Here is a 14,980-nt window from a genome sequence, read left to right on the forward strand (position 1 = left end):
TTCTATTCTCTCTTAATTCTTCACTATTCTCTTTGATTTTTGGTTGGTTGAAGTCCTACCAATGTAGGCAACAAGATTGAGTTTCTTTGAGGTCAAATCGAAGCAACTCAGATCATGAACCTCAAATTTGAAATCCATGTATCTTTCAATATACTTGGAATTGATGACATGGAGGTCAGATTCGAGCTCTTGAGCATTTTTCCTTTAAAACCATTCCCTTACTTTTCAAACCATGTCCTTTAAAATCATTTGAAATGTTTAAATCTTGACCCTTAGTTTTGATTACCACGCGTGTGATGCATTGACTCAGGTTCACCATGGAACGTGCGCGCTTGGCCATCAGATCTGCCACCTCAATTAATGAGGGAGATTTGATGACCCTTGTTTTGTTTTGTTTTGTATTTTCTAAATTTCCATTTCAACCACTTATATTATTTAACTCATAGAAATTTCATTTTTAATCCAAAAATATGGGACTTTCACCAAAAATCTTTAAATATTTTTCTCTTTCATATTCTGAATTAAAATTATTTTTTGGATTAGTTTTGGTATTTTTCATGAATTAAATGTTTTTATACATATTTTTAATTGTTTAAAAATACTTCTGACATTCTAAAAATTGTAAAAAAATTGTCTAAGGTCATTTGACCTTGTTTGACCTAAGATAAATCCCTTGGCCATTTATTTGGTGTTTTGAAGGGATTTGAGGTTTTGACAAAATTAAAATGCATTTTAATTCATTTTTAATGTGTTTTTTAATTGATTAAATGTTTAAAAATCATGTTGAGCCATTTTTATGGTCTTGTGATGTTTGACTTTCTGTTTGGGTCTTGGTCATGGTTGATTTGACTTTTGTTTGATCAAAACCATTGGATTTAGGGGATTTTGAAATGTACATTTCATCTCCCAAAATGAATGGATGGTATTGATCAGATGAAATTCCTCTCATGATCAACTTGGGTTTCTATTTCCCCTTCCCTCTTCATCTTCATCCCTATTCTTCACCATTCCCTCATTTGACCAATGAAATCTCTAATGTCTAGATGCTAATTGATTCATCAATGACCATGTGTCAGATGAATCAATACATGTCTGACTGAGATAGATCCCCCCCCCCCCCCATCTTTTTTTTAGTGTGTGGTATGTTTTAGGAGTTTGGTTCTTTGTAAAAAAAATCTTTAACATGCAGTAACACCTATATTTTATTGTCTGGACTCAGATAGTTGTGACTTCTACATAAGTCCCATTACGATTGCTTAACATAGAGCTAAATTTTCTCTCCAAGCATAGCATTCTAGTAAGTGAGATTGTAAGTCTCCCATTCTTCATGGCATTGTGTGGAAACTTAACCTTTCTTCCTTTCATGAGAGCTAGTGGCATACTTGTTGAACTATCCAAGTTGGATCCCTTCTCATGGAAGATGTCTTGGTTAAAGGATTTGTACTTGTGAATGAATGGTTGAGTGTTCTTCAAAGAATAACTTAATCAATTAAAATTCACCACTAACATTTAATTAAGCATTGACTAACTCTTATTCATCATTCTTCTACTTTCAAGTCATTTACTTTATGCAATTTAAATTTAAGTCATTTACCATTCATCTGCCATTTACATTTCATATAACTTATTTATGTTTCATGTCTTTTTTCACTTTGATCATTTGAGTCATATCTTGTGATTGTATATACTGTGTGTTTGCCATTGTTTTGTTTGTGGTCTTAGGACCTTAAAACACCTAATAACAATAATAAACTCTAAAAAACATTTGTTGGACTGTTGGGACTTGATCTGTACTTTTGGGCTTAGGATTAGGCAACATTCCCTGTGCTATAGGACTTGGCCAATGCCAACATCTGACACTTCATCTGATGCAAGATTTTGGATCTCTTTAATTCAACTACTACTTTGTCTCTATGCTGAATTGTTATTTTGTTATGGTCTATGTCTGATGTTTTGCTCTGAGTTGATCAAGCAATATTTCATTTGCTACATTAGAAGACACTAAAGATTGCTAGCTATTGGAATGATTGCTTGGATATGGCTATCTTTATTTGATGCCTTGATCTTCATTGATGTCTGGATATTGCTCATTACTTATTGCTTGTCGCTTGATTAAAGTCCAAAGGCAAATGCGTTTATATATGAGATTCTTGTCTGTTGGATTGCATCCCATTGGTCAGATCTTTTCAACTCTTAACATTTAAATTTTTGCTTAGGGTAGTCTCTTAAATTTCAAAAGACCAAAAGAACTAAAAACTCAATTCAAATCTTAGACTTTTTATGCCCTTTATTTAAACATTTTTGTTAAAATCAATTCATCAACTTCTTTGAAATTTTTACCATGAACTACGGGGTTTTGACCCCTCATTTTTATGTTGGTACGTAGGCATAAGACCGAAGATCTTGTCAAACACAAAAATATAATCAATGAATTCTTTTCTCATCCCCCAAAAATATATTTTATCAAACATCTTTTATACCAAAAACATATACACACATAAAAAAAGGACTCCCTAGGAGTACTTAGTGTTGGTTCTAAGTATTGGCAGCAATTTTGGTAAAACAAAGAGTGTTCACAAGATGTTGTATGTGATGTCTTAACATAAGATATTTGTGTAACTGCTGGAGTTTAAATGGAAAACATAATTATGCAGGATTGTTTCAGAATGTCATACACCATGTCATGGCATCTGATATTATGTACCTGCTGGAGTTTAAAAACATAATTATGCAGGATTATTTCAGGATGTCATACACAATGTCATGGCATCTGATATGTTTGTACCTGCTGGAAATTATAAATGGAATTATGAAATTATGCAGGATTCTTCCAGGATGTCAGACCCGATGTCATGACATCCTGTACACAAAACATTAAGGGAGAATGTTATGTGTTATGTGATTGCACATTTAATGGCAATCTATGTATGATTGAAGATCTGATTTGCAGGCGCATTCAATCATTGATTACAACCTGATTTACTTATTTTCCAAGGAGATCTAACCAGTTGTCATGAGAAGATTTAATTGGGAAATAGTTTTAGGGTTTTCAAGTTGTCCAAGCCCAGCTGAAAGCTTCTATAAAAAGGGACTTGGAAAACCTGATTGAACACACAACCAATACTGAGAGAAATACTGAGAGAGAGCTAGGGTTTGTGTCTTGTTTAGTCGTAAGACTTGTAAGCCATTCAAGTCATCCATAGATGATTGAATTGGTCTGATTTGTGGGTTGTAATTTGTCACTCAAAGCTTTTAAGCAAGAGTGTGTGTCTACTTTATCAAAGTTGTTAAGCAAGATCAAGTGTGTGTCTACTTGATCAAAGTTGTTAAGCAAGATCAAGTGTGTGTCTACTTGATTGAAACTGTGAAGTAAAATCAAGTGTCTGTTATTGAAAAGTGTTTTCATTTCACAAGGAATTGTTGTTTAAAATCAAAGGTGTGATTGAAGGGAAGTGAGTGGTCTCTCATATCTAAGAGTGCTTAGGTAGGAATTGCACGGGTAGAGATTAGGTGAGAAAGATTGTAACTTGTTGAAGTGTACGGAGAGTCTTTGAACTGATTCTATTTTAGTGGCTTTCCTTCCTGGCTTGGTAGCCCCCAGATGTAGGTGAGTTGGACCGAACTGGGTTAACAATTGCTTGTGTATCTTGCTTTACTATTCTCTATCTTTATCCTGTTTGCATTACTCAGATATTAGTGTCGTGACATTACCTTCGACATCTCATATCTGATACCAGAATTTCAATTGGTATCAAAGCAGGCATCTTGCTCTGGTTCTGGGTGAGATCTAGGGACAACATTTTCTGGTACAATAGAGAGAGATGGAGGATCTATTCACAGGCCACCAATTTCGGATGGATCTAACTATGACTACTGGAAACCTAGAATGGTAGCCTTCCTAAAAACTCTTGATAATAAGGCTTGGAAGACTGGGTTAACAGGCTGGGAACATCCAGTAATTACTAAGGAAGGAGAAGCCACTGCTGATAAGAAGCCTGAAGAACAATGGTCCAAGGAGGAGGATGACCTAGGCCTTGGAAATTCTAAAGCATTGAATGCCATCTTCAATGGAGTAGACAAAAACATCTTCAGATTAGTTAACAACTGTGAAGTGGCTAAAGATGCTTGGGACATTCTCAAAACCACTCATGAAGGCACCTCTAGAGTGAAAATGTCTAGACTACAGCTTATCACCACCAAGTTTGAAAACTTAAGGATGAAAGAAGATGAAAATATTCATGAATTTCACATGAGTATCCTTGAAATTGCCAATGCCTCTAGAGCTTTGGGAGAGAAGATGTCAGATGAAAAGTTAGTAAGGAAAATACTCAGATCACTCCCTAAGAGATTTGCTATGAAAGTAACAGCCATAGAAGAATCTTAAGACATTTCAAATATGAGAGTTGATGAGATAATTGGATCCCTCCAAACATTTGAGATAGGAATATGTGATGGATCTGAAAAGAAATCCAAGAGCATAGCCTTCATGTCAAACACTGAAGAGGAAGATGAGGAAGGTGATCAACAGACTTATGAAAAAGATTGATGTGAGATCTAATGTCAAGAACATCGCATCTGACATCAGTAAATCCAACAGTTTTGGTAGAAGAACAAGGTCTGAAGAAAAGCACAAAGAAGTTCAGTGTTATGAGTGTAATGGGTATGGTCATATTAAAATTGAATGTGGGACCTACCTCAAGAAACAAAATAAGAGTCTTGCTGCCTCTTGGTCTGATGGAAGTGAAACAGAAGAAGCTGCAAATCATGTGACTGCATTGATAGGAAGATGGGGTTCTGATGAAGAGTCAAGTGATGATGAAGTAACCTTTGAAGAGCTGGCCACTACCTACAAAGAGTTGTGCCACAAAAGTGCAGGAGTGTGCAGACAAGTTGAAAGCCAGAAGAAAGTGATAGCTCAGCTGGAAAATGAAAAGGAAGAATATGTGGAAACCATCTCCAAGTTGAAGACTGAAGCAGTACTCTTAAATTCCAAACTAGATGAGATGGCCAAGTATGTAAGAATGCTTAACAATGGATCTGACATCTTAGACAAGATTCTCCAGACTGGTCAAATAACAGGGGACAAATCTGGCATTGGATTCAATGAATCTAAGGCTGAGTGCAGTTACACTGGTTGCAAACCAAAATCCAAACCTAAGTGCAGCCATGTTAAAAACAAACCTGAGATGTCACATCATATGTCACAACATCAGAAGGGAAGACAGCAAAAAGGGAAGCATCAAAGATGGAGATGCCATTACTGTGGAAAATTTGGCCACCTGAAGCCCTTCTGCTATAAGCTATATGGTTATCCTTGCCCTGATTAGACTCAATATCAATCAAGACCCAAACCTCACAGGCCTATCAACAAAAAGCAATGGGTTCCTAAGACAAATGTTACAAGTCTAATAGCTCACACTTCCTTCAGAGTTTCAGCCAAAGAAGATTGGTGTTTTGACTGTGGTTGTTCCAGACACACGACTGGAAACAAAAACCTGCTAACTGACCTTCATCCTCATGACATGAGTTATGTTACCTTTGGTGATGGAGCAAAGGGTGAAATCAAGGGAATGGGTAAGCTGGATTGCCCTGGAGTTCCTGACCTTGACAATGTCCTACTTGTTAAGGGATTAACTGCTAATCTAATAAGCATCAGTCATCTGTATGATCAAGGTCTGAATGTAAACTTCACTAGAAAAGAATGTCTGATTACTAACAAGGAAAATTAAGTGATCATGAAAAGAGTTAGGTCCAAAGACAACTGCTACATGTGGAGTTCTCAAGAAAATGGTTACTCTTCAATGTGTACCTTAGCCAAAGAGGAAGAAGTGAAGATAGGGCATCAAAGATTGGGCCACCTGCATCTTAAAGGTATGAAAAGGATCATATATGTTGAAGCTGTTAGAGGAATTCCCAACTTAAAGATTGATGAAGGAAATATCTGTGGAGAATGTCAGATTGGAAAACAGACAAGGATGTCACACCAAAAGCTCAGACATGACACCACTACCAAAGTTTTGGAACTCCTTCATATGGACTTGATGGGACCCATGCAAGTAGAAAGCCTTGGTGGGAAGAAGTATGCATATGTGGTGGTGGATGATTTCTCCAGATACACCTAGATCAATTTCATAAGAGAAAAATTTGATGTGTTTGAAGTCTTCAAGGAGCTTTGTCTAAAACTACAAAGAGAAAAGGAAAGTCATGTCATCAAAATTAGAAGTGATCATGGGAAGGAATTTGAGAACAGCAAATTTGCTTAATTATGCTCTTCAGAAGGAACTCATCATGAGTTCTCATCTCCCATTACTCCCCAGCAAAATGGTGTGGTGGAAAGAAAAAATAGAACTCTTCAAGAATCAGCCAGAGCTAGGATTCATGCTAAGAAATTGCCCTACCATTTTTGGGCTGAAGCCATGAACACAGCCTGCTATGTTCACAACAGAGTGACATTTAAGAAAGGGACTCCCACAACCCTATATGAAGTCTAGAAAGGAAGAAGACCTGCAGTCAAATACTTCCATGTATTTGGTAGTAAATATTATATCTTGGCTGATCATGAGCAAAGAAGGAAGATGGATCCCAAAAGTGATGAGGGAATATTTCTGGGCTATTCTACAAATAGCAGAGCTTACAGGGTCTTTAATTTCAGAACTAATGTATTGATGGAATCCATTAATGTTGTGGTTGATGACCAACATACTGATGTCACAGACGATGTCGAGACATCTCTGAATGATTCCCCAATTGACTTCTTAGACAAAAATAAGGAAAGTGAACCTCCTCAAGATGAACCTGAAGATGACAAAATTAACAAGGGACCCTCTATCAAAATTCAGAAGGATCGTCCCAAAGATCTTATTATAGGGGTCACTACTAGATCAAGGGAAGTGATCTCACATGGCTGCTTTGTGTCAAAGATTGAACCTAGGAATGTCAAGGAAGCCTTGACTGATGAGTTTTGGATCAATTCCATACAGGAGGAGTTAGGTCAATTCAAGAGGAATGAAGCATGGGAACTGGTTCCTAGACCTGAAGGAGTAAATGTCATAGGTACAAAGTGGGTATATAAGAATAAATCTGATGAACAATGGGTTGTTAATAAAAACAAAGCAACATTAGTAGCTCAAGGATATACTCAAGTTGAAGGGGTGGACTTTGATGAAACATTTGCTCTTGTAGCTCGCCTTGAGTCCATTAGATTATTGCTTGGAGTGGCGTGTATATTGAAATTCAAACTGTTCCAAATGGATGTAAAAAGTGCCTTCTTGAATGGCTACTTAAATGAAGAAGTATATGTTGAACAACCTAAAGGATTCACATATCCAAATCTTCCACAACATGTGTACAGATTGAAGAAAGCCCCCTATGGGTTGAAGCAAGCTCCCAGGGCTTGGTATGAGAGACTCACAGTGTTCCTCACTAACAATGGATACGGGAAAGGAGGTATTGACAAGACTCTATTTGTGAAGAATGAAGAGGGGAAGCTCATGGTGGCACAAATATATGTAGATGACATTGTGTTTGGTGGGATGTTGGATCAGATGGTTGAACATTTTGTTAGACAAATGCAGTCTGAGTTTGAGATGAGCCTTATTGGAGAACTGACCTACTTCCTTGGGCTACAAGTCAAGTAGATGGAAGATTCTATCTTTCTATCTCAAACTAAGTATGCCAAGAACATCGTTAAGAAGTTTGACATGGAGAATGCAAGTCATAAAAGGACACCTGCTCCTACACATGTGAAAATCTCTAAAGATGAAAATGGTGTCAGTGTAGAACAAAGTCTATACAGAAGAATGATAGGTAGTCTGCTATATCTCACAGCAAGCATACCTGACATTGCATTTGTTGTAGGTGTTTGTGCTAGATATCAAGCTGAACCAAAAGTCAGTCACATAAACCAAGTAAAGAGAATACTGAAATATGTCAATGGTACCAGTGACTATGGGATGTTATATACTCATGGATCTGGATCTATGCTGACTGGATACTATGATGTTGACTGGGCTGGAAGTGTTTATGATAGGAAAAGCACACCAGGAGGATGTTTCTTCTTGGGAAATAATATGATATCATGGTTTAGCAAGAAACAAAATTGTATATCTCTATCCACTGTTGAAGCTGAATACATAGCAGCTGGGAGTAGTTGTTCTCAACTGGTTTGGATGAAACAAATGTTGACTGAATACAATGTCACACAAGAAGTCATGACATTATACTGTGACAACCTGAGTGCTATAAATATTTCCAAAAATCCTATTCAACACAGCAGGACAAAGCACATTGATATTCATCATCACTTCATTAGAGAACTTGTGGAAGAGAAGATCATAGCACTGGAGCATGTTTCTACTGAAGAGCAATTGGCTGACATGTTCACAAAAGCTTTGGATGCTAATCAATTTGAATGTTTAAGAGGGAAATTGGGGATTTGTATTCATGAGAATCTATAGCAATCAAAGGAGGTTGTGGCTTATATCCCAGTGGATATTTCTGACAAAAATAGCAAGGATTTTGGCAAGGTGTTTATAAGAAGAAGATGCTACTTCCTCAGACTGAAGACTGTGTGTTGGTTTGGCTGTTCTGAATGTTGTTATGGCTGTTATGGAAGCTTGGATGTTTATTATGTGTGTAATTTGTGGCAGTCCTTACTGATGCCTTTATGTAGTATTTGGGATCTTAATGAGTTCCATAAATTTCTAATTATCTCAACTATTACAGATGTGTATAATTATGGTTTGTATCTCCTAACAATTATGTTTTAACATTTTAAATGTTATAACATCTGTTGTGACATTCTCTGCTAGGCTGATTGATATTTATTTTGTCTAATTGGTCACCTTTGATCAATTTTGACTAAAAAGGGGGAGAAGTGTTGATGTGGAAGAAGTTAAATATGTGAAGCTATTGTGGAGATGTATGTGTTGATGTAGCTGAACAAATGAATAACTATTATTGAAGGAGTTATGTTTGATGTAAGACAGAATATTATTCTGTTTATAGATGTCAAAGGGGATGTCTGATGTGGTGCACAAGTGATGTTGAAGCAGATGTCAGAATGATATTCTGACTGTTACAGGTGTTGTGGTTACAGGTGTTGTTATTATTAAAGGAGGTGTTTGTATTACACAGATTTAGGGGGAGAAGTAGTACCCTTGTGCATTTGTGTGTCTTACTAGTTGCATCTATAACTAGTAATTCTGTTTGTGTTGCACAGATTTAGGGGGAGAAGAAGTACCCTTGAGCATGTGTGTATTACAAGTAGCTATAGCTAGTAATTATGTTTGCTTCTACTGCTGCTTAAACTGTTGTTATGTTGTTTAACTGTTGATGTGTTTTTCCTTGTGAACAACATGGACAGATATATGTTTTAGCCAAAATTTGCCAAAGGGGGACTTTGTTGGTTCTAAGTATTGGAAGCAATTTTGGTAAAACAAAGAGTGTTCACAAGATGTTGTATGTGATGTCTTAACATAAGATATATGTGTACCTGCTGGAGTTTAAATGGAAAACATAATTATGCAGGATTGTTTCAGAATGTCATACACCATGTCATGGCATCTGATATTATGTACCTGCTGGAGTTTAAAAACATAATTATGCAGGATTGTTTCAGGATGTCATGCACAATGTCATGGAATCTGATATGTTTGTACTTGCTAGAAATTATAAATGGAATTATGGAATTATGCAGGATTGTTCCAGGATGTCAGACCCGATGTCATGACACCCTGTACACAGAACATTCAGGGAGAATGTTATGTGTTATGTGATTACACATTTAATGGCAATCTATGTATGATTGAAGATCTGATTTGCAGGTGCATTCAATCATTGATTACAACCTGATTTACTTATTTTCCAAGGAGATCTAACCAGGTGTCATGAGAAGATTTAATTGGGAAATAGTTTTAGGGTTTTCAAGATGTCCAAGCCCAGCTGAAAGCTTCTATAAAAAGGGACTTGGAAAACTTGATTGAACACACAACCAATACTGATCGAAATACTGAGAGAGCGCTAGGGTTAGTGTCTTGTTTAGTCGTAAGACTTGTAAGCCATTCAAGTCATCCATAGATGATTAATTTGGTCTTATTTGTAGGTTGTAATTTGTCACTCAAAGCTTTTAAGCAAGAGTGTGTGTCTACTTGATCAAAGCTGTTAAGCAAGATCAAGTGTGTGTCTACTTGATCAAAGTTGTTAAGTAAGATCAAGTGTGTGTCTACTTGATTGAAACTGTGAAGTAAAATCAAGTGTGTGTTATTGAAAAGTGTTTTCTTTTCACAAGGAATTATTGTTTAAAATCACAGGTGTGATTGAAGGGAAGTGAGTGGGTTCTCATATCTAAGAGTGCTTAGGTAGAAATTGCACGGGTAGAGATTAGGTGAGAAAGGCTGTAACTTGTTGAAGTGTACGGAGAGTCTTTGAACTGATTCTATTTTAGTGGATTTCCTTCCTGGCCTGGTAGCCCCAGATGTAGGTGAGTTGGATCGAACTCGGTTAACAATTGTTTGTGTCTCTTGCTTTACTATTCTCTATCTTTATCTTGTTTGCATTACTCAGATATTAGTGTCGTGACATTACCTTCGACATCTCATATCTGATACCAGAATTTCACTTAGGACACTTTGGGTGCTAACACCTTCCCTTTGTGTAACCAGCCCTTTTACATGTAATCTCTGGCATATTATTAGTTTTGATTTGAAAACTTCTTACCTTTGGGTTTTGTTCAAACTTTTTCATTTTTCATTTGGAAAAGCGCGGCGACGACTCTGGTTTTACTGACGTCAAGTTTATCCATAGCTTGATGGTCACGAATTTACCACTATACGCCCATGTGTCACTCTAGTGCGTCAGGTAGCGGCCAGGTACCCCCATGTGTGCCCACATATCCTGCATAAAACAAAACTCTGTCATACGGTCAACATGTGTCGAGAGTCAATCGCCCTCAACAGGCAGAGTTACCCTTGGCACTCCATGAGATATATCCTGCCTAGGTGGCTCACTATTTCCCGCCTCAGATGCCTCTGGATGCTGAGGTGATCTCCACTCCTCACTCGTATTAGCAACAATCTTCTTCTTTAGCCAAGTAGGATCTAAACAACATGATGATCTCAACATTTGCTTACCATCTAGGTCCTCTACCCCCACCTTCTGACATAATAACAGTATGACAGTAGCGTGCCCTAAGGACTTCTGTGATTGAGGAATCTCATTTGTGTCACCCGTGATGATTCTTCCTATATTTACAGGTTTATTCTTTAGAAAAAAATATAGTTCTACGGCAATCTCAGCAATCAAGTCAGAACCACTCTGGTTAGTATCTAGTGAGTGGTGCATATAATAGGCCCATGCCTTTGGGATCGGGGCCAAGTCTACCACAAGTATTTTTGAAGGAGTCCGCTTCGATGTTCCCTATCAATCTTTCCCCAGGCGGGCTAACAACTATCACATCTCCTCAAATGGCCAGTCAGATTGATCAGACTATTTCATGGTGTGAAAACTACAATGGGACTCTCTGAATTTGCATTTGAGCACCCTGTTGATGTTCTGCCAACTATAATCAATTTGCTTACCTCGAACCCAAGACACTAACTGAGTAGAACCCGTAGCCTCGTCATCCGGTGCTTTATAAGCATTGGTATAAAATTCCAACATTAAATCTCTTTCTACCTGTTGGATTTGGGCATTGAGATGAGTAAGTTTATGCTTTTTCAACACGGTAGTGACTTCCGGCAGTTCACCATGCTTAAGGACCCAAGCTTTCTCTTCAATGATGTTGTGTGCGAAGATGGCTCTGTAACATTGAGCATGTCCCTCCGAAGTGAATCGTTTAAATTCTTTAGAAGGAGAAGCCATTAGGGTGGATAGTAATGAAGAAACGACGAAGATCTGATTAATCAAAGATGAAAAAAACATAGAAAAAGGGTGATACAAACAATTTTGCATAACAGAAGTTAGAAGAAATGACACTATAGTATGGAGAAAGTATTTATATATGGCAAGATGGGTAATACGCATAAGCTATGCTGGTAATATGCGTAATGAGATTGAGTTACGCGTATGATACATGCCATTTTTAGGTGAAAAAATTTAGATCACGTAATGTTATCATTACGCGTACCCTACGCGTATTTCCACCATCTACACGTAATAGCAGACTGCGTATGGGCCCAGTACGCGTAAGCTATGAGTTTCAGCAGGGGTGCCCATTTTTTAAGGCCCATATGCGTAATTCATATTGAGTTACGCGTATGGGCATGACATGTGATTTTTTTTCAAAATTTTCACTTTTCAAATTGTTTCTAAGTCCTTTTCTGCCGACCTGACTTGCCACTGACACAACATGACTCAAAACAAAAAAGAAACACCAAACATAATTTAAAATAAGCAAATACCTCCCTTGGTTTGCCTCCCAATAAGCACTTTTTAACGTCCATAGCTCGACGGCTTATCATTCTATCTGACGAGTCAAACAACTTCTACCAAGCCACTCCGTTATCCTTGATAATACGATTTCAATCTCTGTCCATTGACCTTGAAAGTATCCCCATTCATTTCATTTTTAAGCTCTATTTCAACATGAGGGAACACTTTGTGAACCACAAATGGTCCATACCATCTAGACTTTTACTTACTAGGAAACAACTTCAACCTGGAATTAAAAAACACACCAATTATCCTTCCGAAAATTCTTTTCTCTAGATCTTTTGATCATGCCATTTTTTTTATTTATAAAGTTTGGCATTCTCATAATCTTGACTCCTAATGCCATGAGGACGTCAACATAACTGCTATTTGTTTTTCTTTAATGTTGTTTAATAGTTTCATTTTTATAAGCTAGTATTGCATCTTTGTCGATTGTAATGAACGATGCACTATTTTTCCTTCGGGCGCTTTTACAAGGGGTAATGGTTTTTAATGAGGAACCTAACATTTCACTATTTTAGAGTATGTATGTTTGTCTATCCATTTCCTTGCAAGAAAATAAAGAATGAATGGCAAGCTTGTCGTCCATAAAGAAATCAATTGTTGGCTCCTTAAGTGAGATCATTTCCTCCCTACGAGGAAATCAATTGTTAGATCCTTAAGTGGGATCCTTTCCGCCCACGAGGTGATAAATTAATGGAACCTTAAGTGGGATCCTCTCCTCCCTATGAGCCGATAAATGGATGGATCCTTAAGTAGGAACCTTGCCGCCCGACGAGGCGATCAATTGATGAATCCTTTAGTGGGATCGTTTTCGCCCTACGAGGTGATCACTTGCTAGATCCTTAAGTTGGATCCTTATTTCCCTATGAGGAAATCAATTTTTGGATCCTTAAGTGGGATCCTGATATCCCTATGAGACGATCAATTATTGGATCCTTATGTGGGATCGTTTCCGCCCTATGAGGCGATCAATTGATGGATCCTTAAGTGGGATCCTTTCCTCCCTACGAGATAATCAACTACTAGATCCTTAAGTGGGATCCTTGTTTCCTAATGAGATAATCAACTATTAGATCCTTAAATGGGATCCTTGCCACGCTTTGAGGCAATCAAGCCATTGGATCCTTAAGTGGGATCCTTGCCTCCCAATGAGGCAATGAATTATCGGATACTTAAGTGGGATCCTTGTCGCCCATTAGGTGATTAGTTTTTAGATCCTTAAGTTGGATCCTTGTCGCACTATGAGGTGATCATGTCATTGGATTCTTAAGTATGGGATCATATTCATCCAACGAGGAAATTAAGTCATTGGATCCTTAAGTGGGATCCTTTCCACCCAATGAGGCAATCAATTATTGGATCCTTAAGTGGGATCCTTGCCGCCTAATAAGGAAATAAATTGCTCAGTCCTTAAGTGGATCCTTTCTACTATGAGGTTATCATTTGCTAGATCCTTAAAAACGATATCCTTGCAGCCCATCAGGATAATCACGATCAAAAACTCTTTTGTACAAAGGTTAAAAATAAGCAGATAGTGATAAAAGCAGTTAATATAAAAGGCTTCCCAAAAGGGACCCCACTGTTCACAATGATTACAAAAGCTCCCAAAGGGGCAAAAAATTACAATAAATAACCCTCAATGGGAAAAAATAAATACAACCAAAAAAGGTGCGAACATGAATTGTTCTAGATCCATTATCTGTTAACCTAGATGATATGGAAAGGATCCATAGAGCTCAAGTTCATATGAGGATAAAGAAGGTCAATCTTTCTTTTCACTTCCTCAAAACAATGGACAGGGGTTGCCACAACTAATTTGTTCATAAGTAGGGAGATCTGCTCTTCCAAATCCTTCTAGTAATCACGAGTTTTCCCAAGTGTTTGCTTCAAAGCCTTCACTTCTTCAAGATGTGTGTGTACATGGGTGGCTTCCCCCCAAGAAAGCACCTTAAAAGCATTCGGCCTCTCCTTTAGGTTTTTTTATCATTGCGCCGCCTTCCCGGGTGTGCTTTTTAACATTGAGCTCCCCAAGCCGGAGCCCCCTGAGGTACATGAATATTTATCCATAAGTACTTTTTCCACTAACAAGCACCTCTAAAGTTAGGTCCCCAGCAGGTCAGACAACTGGTAAAGAGACATATCAGAAAGCATCTGATAATCGTTGGGAAAGCTCACGGGAAAGGAAAATAAGAAGTCAGGGAACTCCACTACTTTAAAAGTTTGGTTGTTTCATAGGGAGGGCTCAGGGTGGCCGAATCATATGTTGTCCTCTCTATATCTTTCCTCGCCTCAGATACTCTTGCTAACCCTGAAGGATCCTCTTCCCTCATCGGAACTTTGGGAGGATAAATCTCAGCGGCTCTAGAAGTGTCTCCTTGCACCAATGCATGGCCACCTACCATGTCTTAGGATAAAGAACATATCACCCATTGATGATCCGTATGCATATTTACAAAGCGCCCCCTTTTCTCTTCAAAATTATGATAAACTATTTGAAAAACCCTAAGTATACCCAATACGTTAGGAGTAACTTGGGATGGAGCATCAT

Source organism: Lathyrus oleraceus, chromosome 1 (assembly GCF_024323335.1).
Source record: "Lathyrus oleraceus cultivar Zhongwan6 chromosome 1, CAAS_Psat_ZW6_1.0, whole genome shotgun sequence".
Classification (NCBI taxonomy): Eukaryota; Viridiplantae; Streptophyta; class Magnoliopsida; order Fabales; family Fabaceae; genus Lathyrus; species Lathyrus oleraceus.